A 16,940-nucleotide genomic window follows, 5' to 3' on the forward strand; every position below is an offset into this window, starting at 1 on the left:
GACAGCGTACTCTAAAGGTACCTTCACACATAACGATATCGTTAACGATATCGTTGCTTTTTGTGACGTAGCAACGATATCGTTAAGGAAATCGTTCTGTGTGACAGCGACCAACGATCAGGCCCCTGCTGGGAGATCGTTGGTCGCTGAACAAAGTCCAGAACTTTATTTCGTCGCTGGATCTCCCGTGGACATCGCTGAATCGGCGTGTGTGACACCGATCCAGCGATGTCTTCACTGGTAACCAGGGTAAACATCGGGTAACTAAGCGCAGGGCCGCGCTTAGTAACCCGATGTTTACCCTGGTTACCAACGTAAAAGTAAAAAAAACCAAACACTACATACTTACCTACCGCTGTCTGTCCCCGGCACTGTGCTCTGCACTCCTCCTGTACTGTCTGTGAGCGTCGGTCAGCCGGAAAGCAGAGCGGTGACGTCACCGCTCTGTTTTCCGGCCGCTGTGCTCACAGTCAGTGCAGGAGGAGTGCAGAGAAGCTGAGCGCCGGAGACAGACAGCGGTAGGTAAGCATGTACTGTTTGTTTTTTTTACTTTTACGCTGGTAACCAGGGTAAACATCGGGTTACTAAGCGCGGCCCTGCGCTTAGTTACCCGATGTTTACCCTGGTTACCCGGGGACTTCGGGATCGTTGGTCGCTGGAGAGCTGTCTGTGTGACAGCTCTCCAGCGACCAAACAGCGACGCTGCAGCGATCGACATCGTTGTCGGTATCGCTGCAGCGTCGCTTAATGTGAAGGGGCCTTTAGCGCCTCTGTACGCAGCGAGCTGTCAATCACTGGCGGGCCGTGCATGCAGCTGCTGCTAACAGTACAGTGAGCAATGGCGGTAGCCGCTCTGTAAGGCTATGTGCACACGTTGCGGATTAGGCTTAGGAATTTCTGGTGCGGATTATGCCTCTCCTGGCAGAAAACGCACCTGCGGATTTGTCGCGTTTTTTTGTGCAATTCCGCAGCGTTTTTTGTGCGTTTTTGCTGCGGTTTTCTTGCGGATTTGTCGCGTTTTTTACCCCTGCGGTTTTCTATAATTGAATGGGTACAAAAACGCTGCAGATTCACAAAAAATAAGTGACATGCTACTTCTTTTAAACCACAGCGTTTCTGCAGCGGATTCTCCGCAAAGTGTGCACAGCATTTTTTTTTTCTTATTGATTTACATTATACTGTAAATCAATTACGGATCTGCGTTTCTGCACTGCAAAAAATGCTGCGGATCCGCAGAGAATCCGCAACGTGTGCACATAGCCTAACACCTGCAGGACTGAAAGATGGCGGCTCTCAGGAGGAAAGAAGTTAATTTTCTCCTTGTAGCTGCACTTTCAGTATGGCGGAGAGACAGTATTATAATGCTATTAACCAGCAGATTAACCCTGTATTTGCAGGTGGTACGAACCAGCATACAAGTAATGATGATGAAGTAAACCAATTGGAATAATAACACTGTATTATTATTATATTTATTGTTATAGCGCCATTTATTCCATGGCACTTTACATGTGAGGAGGGGTATACATAATAAAGACAAGTACAATAATCTTAAACAATACAAGTCACAACTGGTACAGGAGGAGTGAGGACCCTGCCCGCGAGGGCTCACAATCTACAAAGGATGGGTGAGGATACAGTAGGCGAGGATAGAGCTGGTCGTGCAGCGGTTTGGTCGATCGGTGGTTACTGCAGGTTGTAGGCTTGTCGGAAGAGGTAGGTCTTCAGGCTCTTTTTGAAGGTTTCGATGGTAGGCGAGAGTCTGATGTGTTGTGGTAGAGGGTTCCAGAGTAGGGGTGATACGCGAGAGAAATCTTGTATGCGATTGTGGGAAGAGGAGATATGAGGGGAGTAGAGAAGGAGATCTTGTGAGGATCAGAGGTTGCGTGTAGGTAAGTATCGGGAGACGAGGACACAGATGTATGGAGACAGGTTGTGGATGGCTTTGTACGTCATGGTTAGGGTTTTGTACTGGAGTCTCTGGGTAATAGGGAGCTAGTGAAGGGATTGACAAGAGGGGAGAGGCCGGGGAATAGCGGAGGGACAGGTGGATTATTCGGGCAGCAGAGTTTAGAATAGATTGGAGGGGTGCGAGAGTGTTAGAGGGAAGGCCACAGACCAGGAGGTTACAGTAGTCAAGGCGAGAGATGATGAGGGCATGCACTGGGTTTTTGCAGATTCTTGGTTGAGGAATGTACGGATTCGTGAAATATTTTTGAGTTGAAGTCGGCAGGAAGTGGAAAGGGCTTGGATATGCGATTTGAAGGAGAGATCAGCGTCAAGGATTACCCCGAGGCAGCGAGCTCGTGGGCAGCCATTTACTGTAATGGATAGATTCGTTGGGGGGGTCGCGTGAGATGGGGGAAAAAATGATGAATTCTGTTTTGTCCATGTTAAGTTTGAGAAATCTAGCGGAGAGGAAGGATGAAATAGTGGACAGACATTGAGGGATTCTGGTTAGTAGGGAGGGGATATCTGGTCCAGAGATGTAGATCTGTGTGTCATCAGCATAGAGGTGATACTGAAAGCCATGAGATTCTATGAGCTGTCCCAAGCCAAAGGTGTAAATGGAGAAGAGCAGGGGCCCAAGGACTGAACCTTGTGGGACTCCGACAGATAGGGGGCGAGGTGAGGAGGTGGTGTGTGAGTGGGAGACGCTGAATGTCTGGTCAGTTAGGTATGATGAGATCCAGGATAGGGCCAAGTGTGTGATGCCACGGGATGAGGGGGTCTGTAATAATAGGGAATGGTCCACTGTGTCAAAGGCAGCCGACAGGTCGAGGAGGACAGAATAGTGTCGCTTGCTCTTGGCGGTTAAGAGGTCATTGGTGACCTTAGTTATTGCAGTTTCAGTGGAATGGTGTGGACGGAAGCCTGATTCTATCCGTCAATACACATTACAAATAAATAAATAACTAATGTTGATCTAAAAACTGATGACTGAAAGCTACATAAAGCCAATACTCAATGCAGGCACAAAAATAAAAAAAGTGGTAACCATGACACAGATGACTGTGAAGGAATTTACTTAATAAATGTATTTATACGGTGATCACTATACATTTGCATATTCCTTTTTTTCTTTAGTTTATGGTAACTTTATAAAGCACCACTCCAGCTGGTTTTTATTGCATGGCTGGAGCGGTGCTTTAAATGTAAGGCTACTTTCACATTTCCGTCGGTACGGGCGCATCGCTATGCGTCGGGCCTACGTACCGACGGATGTTGTGAAATTACTGCACGACATGGGCAGCAGATGCAGTTTTTCAACGCATCCGCTGCCCATTCTGCAGTCAGGGGAGGAGGGGGCGGAGTTTCGGCCGTACCTGCGCGGTCGAAAATGGCGGACGCGACGCACAAAAAAACGTTATATTGAACGTTTTTTGTGCATCGCGTCTGCCAAAATACGACGGATCCGAAGCACGCGACATGTGCCCATCCGTCGCTAATACAAGTCTATGGGAAAAAAACGCATCCTGCAAGCACATTTGCAGGATCCGTTTTTTGCCCAAACCGACGGATTGCGACGGAGGACAAAAGACAGAAGTGTGAAAGTAGCCGAAGTCTCCTGCCCCCGTCTGATACTCAACTTCTAGCGCTTTCATTGGTTTTTGCTGCTGCTCCTGTCGGTCTCTGGTAAAAAGGGACCTGCCCGCAGTGTAAGGGTATGTTTCCACGTGCAGGAAACACTGCGTGTTTGATGCAGCGGCAAACACGCAGCGTCCAGATGTTACAGTATAGTGGAGGGGATTTAATGAAATCCCGTCTCCACTATGCGTGGTAACACGCACGCGGCGGCCCTGCGACTCTGGACATGCGGCGCGTCTTTTAAGATCGCAGCATGTCCGTATACCTTGCGGCGACGCTGCGTCGCCGCAAGGTATAACACAGGGCCCTATGTGTGGGCTGCGATGATCCCGGATGTGTGCTATGAACACATCCGGCATCATCGCGTCCCAGTAGGGGGCGAAGCTTAGCGCAGAGCGGGTTTGCCGCTCCGACTAAACCGCCGGCCATCCTGATCGTGGACACGTACCCTAAGTGTTTCATGGAGCTACACGGAGGTCACTTTACCATACAAGTCAATGAGACCCTCATAGACTGGCACTGTGCTCTTGTGACATAGCTTATGGCTTCGGGTCACTCAGAAGCTGCGCTCACAAGATGGCGCCGGAAAAACTGTTCACCGGAGGGTGAGTGTATGACCGGGGGAGGGTGAGTGTATGACCGGGGGAGGTTGAGTGTATGACCGGGGGAGGGTGAGTGTATGACCGGGGGAGGGTGAGTGTATGACCGGGGGAGGGTGAGTGTATGACCGGGGGAGGGTGAGTGTATGACCGGGGGAGGGTGAGTGTATGACCGGGGGAGGGTGAGTGTATGACCGGGGGAGGGTGAGTGAGGGTGTCGTCCGCTCCTTACTAATGGTCCTAGGCTGCTGCATACAGAATATGCACTCACACCCTGACTGCTTCTGAGAAAATAACACTGCCTGAAGGCTGCAGCTCATCAGCAGCTGGTGATTGCCTGCAGCGGTCACATGACATTATTTCAGGAGACTGATCATAGAGGAGCGGCCGTTGTCCTGGAGATAAGTATTTGTGTTTATCTAGCACCCAGGAGCCAATAATAATGGCCTGTCCAACAATGGAGGAATCCCCTGTAAACAAAAAAAAAAGAGGTCGATCAGCCCGGACATGGGAACGATTATACAAAGAAAGTGGACTAGCTGAACTTAACGTCCAATCAGACTTCAGATTTCAATTTTCAAACAGCTATTAGAAAATGATAGCCAACATCTTATTGGCTGCCTTGTACTCCGTGTCTCCTCCGCCCCATCGTCACGCTTCTCAGCGATTGCACTACTGCCCATGTCCTGCTATCAAGTGAGAACTGGCGCCTCTAATCACGTGAGCAGAGCACTGTTTGTAAACACAACAAGCTCCGCCCTCCGCCCTTTTTGGCCGCCTGCGACCCTGGAATTTGTCGCCGATGAGGATTTGTGGAGTCGGGGAAGGAGTGTCTGCACAGTGCAAGCACAGTGACGGTCCGTTCTCTTACCAGAGCCGCTGCCCACAACCAACATGGCGGCGTCCTCAGCCGAGTCGGGAGAGTGTTGTGTCCGGAAGTGACGTCAGTAAGAGGCGCGGCGCCGCACCTGTGCCTGTGTCCTGCACATTGGAGCGGTAGGTTTGAACGCGCTCAGGTTGTTTTGTGCTGTTGTAGCCGCGGTGTGGTCTCCTGTGTGCGGCGCTGTGCTGGCGGGAAATGTCTGTGTGCAGCCCCCTGTTATGAGGTGCTGTGTAATAATACCTGCCCCCAGGCCGCAGGTGCACGGAGGGGCCTACCTACTGCCAGCAGGGGGCGGGCACCTCAGAGCCGCAGGTCCCTGCAGCACACCAATGGTTATGTGCCCAGGAGGGCTGGGGGCTCATGGCTGCTCAGCCTCTGCTGAGCTGGATGTATTGTATGCTATTAAAGATGTCTTCCCACTAAACCATCTCTCCGCCGTCCTCTGCACCCCCAGGGCCATAGACATGATTGCATGCCCGCCACCTCTGCTCACACACAGGATGTTACAGGGGTTTACCAGGCAGTGACGTTGGCGCCACAGAGGGTAAGGACAACTGCAGCGGATGGAGAGCGATTTAACAAAACTGGAAAACCCCCTTTAAGGCTCCTGTTGTCATCAATATTTGGTCACTTGGACCTCCCTATGATAAATTAGTAGAGGAGCGCCCTGTTCCTTCTCACCGCACGCCATCATTCATCTGGCGTCACACTGAATGTATCAGGTGACGAATGTAAAATCTTTCGGCCACACGTTCCTTTCTCTTGAGCTGCTATGACATAAAAAGTGACATCACACGGCGCTAATCATAATGGCTAATTAGGTTAACTCCATGCGTGTGGTCACCTGTCCAGTAAAAATGGAGCTTAGGACCCCATCATTCTGAAGATCAGTGTTGCTCCTGACTATTGGATTCCCACAAGTTGAGATGTATAATACTGTATGTAAAAAATGCAAGCAGCCATTTAAGGCTGACTATAATGTGTTCCCTGTACCCAAGGGAATGAACTGTGGCCGACCACATTGGATTAATGACGTTGCTGTATTTCTACAGGACAAGAAGGAAAACCAACCGGGTATAGTGTGTGCCAGCAGGGACTAGCCTCTATTCAGAATGTGTGTGTATAGTGGGGCGTGAGAAAAACCTGGTTGTCCTAGATTATGGAGTTGCAGAAGTGACCACAGACCACCCCCATGAGACATAACGACAGTGCTGTATGCTCCTGCATTGTTCTTAGGTCAGCATTAGTCTACTGTAAGTAGCTTCCTGCCAGCAAAGCCCACATCACAGGAGTGCAATGGATGTGGCCCTGCTGTGAGCCTGCGCTGACTGAGAACGATTTAGGCTACGTTCCATGATGAGCATTTGATGATTTTTCGATGTTCTGCTCTATTTCTGCACCCATGAAGTTAAATAGGTTACTTGCATTTTTTACAAATATGCAGCATAAAAGACTCACTAAAAACTCACTGTCGGAATGTAGCCTTATTAATGAGTTCTGTTCTGACAACTGGCATGACCGAAGTAACATTTGTCCACTCCTTGTTGATTGTGCCGTGATTCTTATGTACCATATTTTTCGGACTATAAGATGCACTTTTCCCCTAAAAATATTGGGAGGAAAATGGGGGGGGGGGGTGTCTTATAGTCCGAACGCAGGTTTATCGGGGGGTTGCGGCAGTGGTATAGCAGTGTCCCTTCCTCAGGGGCACTGCGGCAGCAGAGGTGTGTTGATGCTGAGGATCGGTGTCAGCAGTGCGGAGTGCATCGTTGGTTTCCCTTCAGCCATCTTCCGTAAGACGGCGTGTGTGCAGATTGAGGTTTCGGCGGCTCTCGGCTTAAGGAAAATGGCCGCCGGAGGCCGCGCGTTTGCAGATTAAGATCTTGGCAACCATTTTCCTGAAGCCGAGGGCTGCTGAGATCTCAGTCTGAGCACATGCCATCTCAGGAAGTTGGCCACCGGGAAACTGGTGATGCACTCGGCTCTTCTCGCCGTGGACACCGGGCTGCGGCGTCGCCACAGTTCTGCTGCCGGCATACTGAAGAAGGGACTATGCTCCATGCTCTGCCTCACCGCGGACACCAGTCTCACAGCATCGCACCGCTAGGATACCCCGGGACTGCAGCATTGCCCCACTTCTGCCGCCGTCGGCTTCCTGAGGAAGGGACCATGCCTGCGGTGACTCCGCTCTACCACCGCCGGCCCTCAGGTAAGGTACCTAAAATTCGGACACTAAGACAGACCCCCATCTTATAAAAATATTTTTTTCTGCTATTTTCCACCAACCAAGCAAATAATAGAATCGGAGCATATAACTAGTGACAACCAAAAAAGACAAAAAAATGCCCCTAAAATATAACTTTTAATAATAAAGGTAAAAATGACCTAATGGAGTCAGGAGACAGTATTACTTAACCATATAACTAAATACTAAAAAAGGATAGAGGTATCTAGGTGAGGGGGTGCTCTCTCCCTAACTCACCCTACCTTACCGCGGAGGTTGGCACCCTAAAGTCGACATGGCGCCCCCACTCAACGACGGCTCTCCCTTAAGACCCTGATGGGGACTACTTAAAGAAAACACCACCACCAACACCAAAAAATAATAATAATAATAATACAATTAAAGTGCTCATCCAGGATGTTATTCTGGATTATCTCAATGAGAATAACTGTTTAACTCCATATCAGCATGGGTTTATGAGAAATCGCTCCTGTCAAACCAATCTAATCAGTTTTTATGAAGAGGTAAGCTATAGACTGGACCACGGTGAGTCATTGGACGTGGTATATCTCGATCTTTCCAAAGCGTTTGATACCGTGCCGCACAAGAGGTTGGTACACAAAATGAGAATGCTTGGTCTGGGGGAAAATGTGTGTAAATGGGTTAGTAACTGGCTTAGTGATAGAAAGCAGAGGGTGGTTATAAATGGTATAGTCTCTAACTGGGTCGCTGTGACCAGTGGGGTACCGCAGGGGTCAGTATTGGGACCTGTTCTCTTCAACATATTCATTAATGATCTGGTAGAAGGTTTACACAGTAAAATATCGATATTTGCAGATGATACAAAACTATGTAAAGCAGTTAATACAAGAGAAGATAGTATTCTGCTACAGATGGATCTGGATAAGTTGGAAACTTGGGCTGAAAGGTGGCAGATGAGGTTTAACAATGATAAATGTAAGGTTATACACATGGGAAGAAGGAATCAATATCACCATTACACACTGAACGGGAAACCACTGGGTAAATCTGACAGGGAGAAGGACTTGGGGATCCTAGTTAATGATAAACTTACCTGGAGCAGCCAGTGCCAGGCAGCAGCTGCCAAGGCAAACAGGATCATGGGGTGCATTAAAAGAGGTCTGGATACACATGATGAGAGCATTATACTGCCTCTGTACAAATCCCTAGTTAGACCGCACATGGAGTACTGTGTCCAGTTTTGGGCACCGGTGCTCAGGAAGGATATAATGGAACTAGAGAGAGTACAAAGGAGGGCAACAAAATTAATAAAGGGGATGGGAGAACTACAATACCCAGATAGATTAGCGAAATTAGGATTATTTAGTCTAGAAAAAAGACGACTGAGGGGCGATCTAATAACCATGTATAAGTATATAAGGGGACAATACAAATATCTCGCTGAGGATCTGTTTATACCAAGGAAGGTGACGGGCACAAGGGGGCATTCTTTGCGTCTGGAGGAGAGAAGGTTTTTCCACCAACATAGAAGAGGATTCTTTACTGTTAGGGCAGTGAGAATCTGGAATTGCTTGCCTGAGGAGGTGGTGATGGCGAACTCAGTCGAGGGGTTCAAGAGAGGCCTGGATGTCTTCCTGGAGCAGAACAATATTGTATCATACAATTAGGTTCTGTAGAAGGACGTAGATCTGGGGATTTATTATGATGGAATATAGGCTGAACTGGATGGACAAATGTCTTTTTTCGGCCTTACTAACTATGTTACTATGTTACTATGTGCTAAAGTGCTTAGATAACACCTGCAAGGTATATTCAGTGTTTGTCATATACCTATTGATTATTAAGGATTCTCTTAGTATGAATCCTAATCGGGTAACTGGGGTGCAAGCTGTGAGCAGAGATACCGATAAAGTTCTACTCTATATCAGATATTAGTGCATACAACAGAACTAATATGTCTTATCATGTAGATATTTCAAGAGACAAAAAATTCTTCAAGAGAAAAAAATACACACTATGCAGGGTGATAATATTATTGCCAAGTGCATGGCATATGATATTCACGCACACATTGATAAATGCCAATATATTCACATGATTCACATATTCACAGGATGAGGGCAGCCTGAAAAGCTGATGTGTTCCACAACTACATTCACCCCCCCTCAGGGAGCAGAAAGCAGACTACAAGTTAGATGATTTCTGTAAGTTTTCTCCTCTTTATTTTATACTGTTTTGCATAAGTTGTTTGTCTTTTTATTATCATATTTTTATACCTTTTTCTTGTAAGCACTGAACCTTTTTCTATTAAAGTATAAACCTTTAATAAGTTGAACCTTGAATGTTCTAAAGAATCCATAGCCTAGAGGTGTGTGAGCCTTATGAGTGATAAACATATTTTGATTAGTTATTTCTGGGACTCATCGCCCGTGTATTCGATGAGTGGTGGCAGCGCGTATGAGCAGGTGTGTGGCCTGGGTCGGTGTGTGATTTATGCTCCCATTACAGCATAGGACAGAGGGTGAATGCTGGACTGAGAGAGGGGAGATAGATTAACCCTTGCAGGCACAACCCAAAGTCACGTGTGAGAGCAGGCACGTGACGAATAAGTGACACCACGGAGCAGCGATCCTCTTCAATCTGGCTTCCGCTCTTTACACTCTACTGAAACTGCCCTCACTAAAGTCTCTAATGACCTACTAATAGCTAAATCTAATGGTCACTACTCCATGCTAATTCTCTTGGATCTCTCTGCAGCATTCGATACTGTGGATCATCAGCTCCTCCTCACTATGCTCCGCTCCATCGGCCTCAAGGACACCGTTCTCTCCTGGTTCTCCTCCTATCTCTCTGACCGATCCTTCACTGTATCTTTTGCTGGTTCCTCCTCCTCTCACCTTCCCCTTACTGTTGGGGTTCCTCAAGGATCAGTCTTAGGCCCCCTCCTCTTTTCGTTGTATACTGCCCCTATTGGACAAACAATCAGTAGATTTGGTTTCCAGTACCATCTCTATGCTGATGACACCCAATTATACACTTCTTCTCCTGATCTCACGCCTGCCTTATTAGAAAACACCAGTGATTGTCTTACCGCTGTCTCTAACATCATGTCCTCCCTCTATCTGAAACTAAACCTGTCAAAAACTGAACTCCTCGTGTTCTCTCCCTCTACTAACCCACCTTTGCCTGACATTGCCATCTCCGTGTGCGGTTCCACCATTACTCCAAAGCAACATGCCCGCTGCCTTGGAGTCATCCTTGATTCCGAGCTTTCATTCACCCCCCACATCCGATCACTGGCTCGCTCTTCTTACCTGCATCTCAAAAACATTTCTAGAATTCGCCCTTTTCTTACTTTCGACTCTGCAAAAACTCTTACGGTTTCACTTATTCATTCTCGTCTGGACTATTGTAACTCTCTACTAATCGGCCTCCCTCTTACCAAACTTTCCCCGCTCCAATCTGTCCTGAATGCTGCTGCCAGGATCATATTCCTCACCAACCGTTACACCGATGCCTCTACCATGTGCCAGTCATTACACTGGCTACCCATCCACACCAGAATCCAGTACAAAACTACTACCCTCATCCACAAAGCTCTCCATGGCTCAGCACCACCCTACATCTCCTCCCTGGTATCAGTCTACCACCCTACCCGTGTCCTCCGCTCCGCTAATGACCTCAGGTTAGCATCCTCAATAATCAGAACCTCCCACTCCCGTCTCCAAGACTTTACACGTGCTGCGCCGATTCTTTGGAATGCACTACCTAGGTTAATACGATTAATCCCTAATCCCCACAGTTTTAAGCGTGCCCTAAAAACTCATTTGTTCAGACTGGCCTACCGCCTCAATGCATTAACCTAACGATCCCTGTGTGGCCTATTTAAAAAAAAAAAAAACAGGTTCCTCGCATTATGTTCTCATTCACTTTATGCAGTTAATAGCCCTCTGTGTCTGTACTGCTACATACTTAGGCATTTAACTGGTTCATGCAGCTTTACATGAACACCTGAGCCTTACACTATGGCTGATCCAAATAACTAAAGCAATTGTTACCATCCACCTCTCGTGTCTCCCCTTTTCCCCATAGTTTGTAAGCTTGCGAGCAGGGCCCTCATTCCTCCTGGTATCTGTTTTGAACTGTATTTCTGTTATGCTGTAATGTCTATTGTCTGTACAAGTCCCCTCTATAATTTGTAAAGCGCTGCGGAATATGTTGGCGCTATATAAATAAAAATTATTATTATTATAATATATTCACACCAGAACATCAGGGGACTGTTCCATTCAGAGATATTGATGAGATATATTCGAACTCCCCAAATCATAGGCAACAATAACCACAATAGTAGAAAACTGCTCACAGATGCTCAATAAAAAATAAAAATTCAAGCCCAGTCACATAGCACATTGCAGGATTTGGATGACGGGACAGGCAGCAAAACGATGAGTACCATTTGTACTATTTTTCCCTGACCATGTCTTAACTATGGATCATCCAAATCCTGCAATGTGCTATGCAGGGTGGATAAAAATCTTGATTTTTTTTAAAAAAATCAAAAAAATCAGAATTTTTTTATTTAAATCAGATTTTTTTGATTTAAATCATTTGATTTAAATCAGATTTTTTAATCAAGTTGTACACAAGCAAAACTTTGTCTTTTTGCAAATCTAATTGTTTTACACAAATAAAAATATTAAAACAGTTGATTATGAAACCTAATAATTTTTATTTGCACTATTAAACACTCAGAATTGAACTACAGAGAGTAAGTACTTTTTAACAATAGCCTATCTCTAACGTTTGAAGTAAGCAAACATCTTCAGTGAATACATCAGTCCTTTAAGCCTACTGTTTATTTAGGACTTTTAATAGGAAAACCAGTTGTCCTGCTTTAGCAGTTCCTAAGCGGTTTCGGACTGTTGTGTGCACAAAACCAAATGAAGAAAACAATCTCTCTACTCCTGCGGATGAAGCCGATGCAGTCAGTAGCTGAGTAGCTAGATTTATTATCTTTGCTGGAAGAACAAGTGATTGCGACTTCCACCAGTCCAGTGGTTTTAGTTCATTAACGACGTTATCTGCAAACATGTATTTTTGAAATGGTGCAGATTCACACTTCTATTTCAGCACAGTTGCCACAATGTCATGGTTAGTATTGGCGAGCCACTCCATTGCAGAGTTGAATTCCGCCTCAGATAATTTTTTCCCTCTGTAGATGGGATGCAAGATATTGGCTAAATAGTGTTCTTCTTTTAATGCTTGGTCCTTGCGGTGCTGTATTGCAACCTTTACATTGTTTGAGAGGTTCAAGCGATCTAGAGAACCTTCTAAATCTTTCCAAACTTCTGTGGCATCAGCTATGGTTGCAGTATCTTTCTGCATTTTATCCAACGCAATCGATATTGGCTTTAACCTTTCCAAAAGGTCCTCGGCATTTCTCTTCACACCAAGATTTAATACTTTGCTTCGTATATTAGCATCAATTTTATCCCGATGTGTTTCGCAAATGGACAGTAATTTTGACCAGTTGTTAATAAACATTTCCAAGCAGTCAGCCAAGGTATTCCATCTAACATCTTGTGGTAGAACCAACTTCAGTCCTCCCATTTCCTTGTAGGTTGCATGTGCAAAATGATTATTGCGGAAATATTTAACAATTTCTACAACATGTTCCTTGACACCCGAAATATGCAGGTCTTTTGCCAAAAGATGCAACAAATGGGCAGAACAACCGTATGTAATGACATTTGTGTCATCCTCATGTGCCAGTTCCGCTCGCATTTTTGCCACATTGCTTGCGTTATCAGTAACTAAGCTCCTTACTTTACATCCAAACTGTTCTTGGCATTGGTGAATTGAGTTCTTAGCAATTTCAAGTAAATATTCAGCAGTATGTGAATTTCCAGATGTGTCGATTGTGTCTGTAAGGTAAGTTTCACCATCTTCTGTTGTGACACAAGTGCAAATTATGGGGTCGTTGTGGATGTTGCTCCAACCATCCAAGCTCATGTTAACAACCTTGTCTTTCAAATATTTTGTACAAGCCGCTCTTTCTATGTCGTATACAGCCTGAAGATGTTTTCCTGAGATATCAAATCTACTTGGTGGTTTGTAGCCTGGTCTAATTCCTTCGATCATTTGTACAAACAATGGGTGCTCAACTAGTCGGAAAGAAGAATTGGTTACAAATATGAATTTAGCAATTAATTCATCAAAATGTTCTTTCTGGCTCGTCGTAGTCTTTAAGATGAATTTTTCTACACTTTGCACGCAAAGTTTTTTTTTGGGCTGCTTTGTTGAAGTTGTACCCAGATATTGATTGTCACGTGCAGCACAAGCCATATTTGACCCTGAAAGCACAGAAATTAAAAATATAAATCGACTGCGTATTTGAAGAAATATAACGAAAATATTTTGAAACAAACTTTTTGAACAATGTAATGGTCCTCGTCCTATAAGGGCTGTCTCAAAAGTTATGCTACTCAAGTTTTCCGGTGAAGTTGCTGTAATACTGGTAACTAATATCAGAGCAACTGAAAAAAATTATGTCACAAAAGTTTTAAAAATGTTTTTTTTTAAAAATGGTCAATTTGGCAGACTTCAAAAGTGAATTGCAGCCTACAATAAAAAAAAAATAAGCGTATACACACTTTATTTTTACTTAAAGGACATGTGCACCTTTATTTTTTAAGGTGCAGTGTGCACATGTCCTCCCCCCGCAGCTCTCTTACCTCCTATGTCAGCGCTGCGGGGATCTGTGGCTTCGTTCTGCCCGTCCGCGAGCGCGCCTCCATTCATTTCAATGGAGCGTGCGGCCCGCTGACGTCACGCCGCTGGATCACTGCGAGTAGGCCGCAACCGGAGGACGGGAGGCGGACGGTCAAAACGAAGCCACGGATCTCAGCGCTGCAGGGATCGGAGGTAAGAGCGCTGCGGGGGGGGGGGGGGAGGACATGTGCACCTTAAAAAAATAAAGGTGCACATGTCCTTTAGCGTTAATTTTCTGTGAAATATTGCCTTAACATAAATTTAAATTCTATACTCCAGAACTACTAGTGCTAGAAATTTCTCTTTTCATAGACTTTAACCATCCCAGTAAAATGTCTGTTAAAAAAATAGGTTGTTATTGCCAGACTTACTAGTACTAGGCTCCTGGTGCATAAGAAGCTGTGGGGGTTCATTGACATTAGTTGTATCACTATCAACATCTTCATTTCCCTTCTGGTTGCAGTTTTCATAATGTGATTTCAAACGGCAAACAAGTCCTTGGATATCCTTTTGACAGTATTTGCACTTTGCTCTTGCACCTTTCTTTCCAAGATCTGCTGCTGGCATCTCAACAAAATGAACCCAAATAGGGTCTCTCTTACGACCTGCCATGGCTCACACAGATCACTTATGAAGTTTGATTGTTACTACAGCCAAGTACTGCTGACTATCCAACAAGTTTGGGCATGTCAACTGAATGGAAAAAGAAACTAAACCAAAAGTGAAACCAAGCTAGAAGTGTGGAATTAAAGGGGCAGTATGAACAAAATGTGGAGGCTATTAATAGTTTATACAATTAAGACATGCTGCTTTTAAACACCTACCTATTGCCATATAGTAAAACAAAAAAGATTTTTACTTACTTTGGGGTCCCCCCCTCACCCTGGCGTTAGATCGCTGCCCCTAGTTTCGTCCGTGTAACTATGGGCGCACATGCGCACTGCTCTCACTTCTCATTTTAATCGTGATTTATATTAAAAAAAACCTTTTGATTTAAATCAGTGATTTAAATCATGATTAAAATCATGATTTAAATCGATCCGATTTAAATAGAAAAAAATCTTTTGATTTAAATCGTGATTTAAATCATGATTTAAATCGGCGTGATTTAAATCAATCCACCCTGGTGCTATGTGACTGGGCTTGTATTTTTATTTTTTATTGAGCATCTGTGAGCAGTTTTCTACTATTGTGGTTATTGTTGCCTATGATTTGGGGAGTTCGAATATATCTCATCAATATCTCTGAACGGAACAGTCCCCTGATGTTCTGGTGTGAATATATTGGCATTTATCAATGTGTGCGTGAATATCATATGCCATGCACTTGGCAATAATATTATCACCCTGCATAGTGTGTATTTTTTTCTCTTGAAGAATTTTTTGTCTCTTGAAATATCTACATGATAAGACATATTAGTTCTGTTGTATGCACTAATATCTGATATAGAGTAGAACTATATCGGTATCTCTGCTCACAGCTTGCACCCCAGTTACCCGATTAGGATTCATACTAAGAGAATCCTTAATAATCAATAGGTATATGACAAACACTGAATATACCTTGCAGGTGTTATCTAAGCACTTTAGCACATGAGCACTTTAATTGTATTATTATTATTATTATTTTTTGGTGTTGGTGGTGGTGTTTTCTTTAAGTAGTCCCTATCAGGGTCTTAAGGGAGAGCCGTCGTTGAGTGGGGGCGCCATGTCGACTTTAGGGTGCCAACCTCCGCTATTTTCCACCCCAAAATTTGGGATGCGTCTTCTGGTCCGGTGCGTCTTATAGTCCAAAAAATACGGTAATCTGGATTTCAGTGCGATAAATTTGTCCAAATTCCTGCTGTCGACCTATTGGCATAGGAAAAAACCTATGAAGAAGGGAAGCTCAAACCCAATAATTGTTCAAAACATTATTAATTTCAGAAAAATACATGAAATATAAAAATACATAAAAATAGGGGAATACATATGCAAAGACTGCTACAAAACTCAGAATGGTAGAAAACAGCCCTTCCAGCAGACCTAACCTAAAATAGGGAATCGCCAGAGGAAGCAAAGTATGATAAGTATAATGCACAAGATCGAGGAGGACAGAGTCCTGGAAGGTATGTATACATATGCACTGGCTCATTAAATAAACAAATATAATACCAAGTATGACCATATAAAATGAACGCTTTAAAAACAATGTTTTGTACCAACAAACTAAGATGTTAGAATCTTTATTATTTTTATTTATATAGCACCATTAATTCCATGGTGCTGTACATGAGAAGGGGTTGCACCAAATACAAATATCACTTACAGTAAATAAAACTAATAATGACAGACTGATACAGGGGGAACAGGACCCTGCCCTTGCGGGCTTACATTCTACAGGATTATGGGGAAGGAGACAGGTCGGGGGTTGCAGTAGCTCCAATGGTGTTGAGGTGGCCGTGTGGTCTTTACAGGCTGTAAGCTTCCTTGAAGAGATGGGTTTTCAGGTTTCTTTTGAAGGATCCAAATGTGGTGGACGTGTTGGGGCACTGAATTCCAGAGGATGGGTGATATTCGGGAGAAGTCTTGGAGGTGATTGAGTGAGGAGCGAATAAGCGTGGAGGAAAGGAGGAGGTCTTGGGAAGACCGGAGATTACGTGAGGGAAGATATTGAGAGATTAGTGTGGAAATATACAGAGGAGAAAGGTTATGGATGGCTTTGTAGGTCAGTGTTAGTAATTTAAACTGGATACGCTGGGAAATTGGGAGCCAGTGAAGGGATTTGCAAAGAGGTGAAGCAGGAGTGTAGCGAGGAGAGATTAATTAGTCGGGCAGCAGAGTTAAGGATGGACTGGAGGGGTGCCAGAGTGTTAGAAGGTAGGCCACAGAGGAGTATGTTGCAGTAGTTG

The 16,940-nt window shown here is 44.8% G+C and overlaps 1 protein-coding gene across 1 annotated transcript in view; it reads left to right on the plus strand.

Moving 5' to 3' along the window:
- Positions 1–4,870: 4,870 nt before the first annotated feature.
- CUEDC2 (CUE domain containing 2) overlaps positions 4,871–16,940 on the plus strand; it is a 59,304-nt gene continuing 47,234 nt past the window's right edge. The window contains exon 1 of the mRNA XM_069753278.1: positions 4,871–5,183. The gene's annotated coding sequence lies outside the window, so the exon portion shown is untranslated. The remainder of the gene's footprint in view (positions 5,184–16,940) is intronic.

This window comes from Ranitomeya imitator, chromosome 2 (assembly GCF_032444005.1).
Source record: "Ranitomeya imitator isolate aRanImi1 chromosome 2, aRanImi1.pri, whole genome shotgun sequence".
In the NCBI taxonomy this organism is placed as follows: Eukaryota; Metazoa; Chordata; class Amphibia; order Anura; family Dendrobatidae; genus Ranitomeya; species Ranitomeya imitator.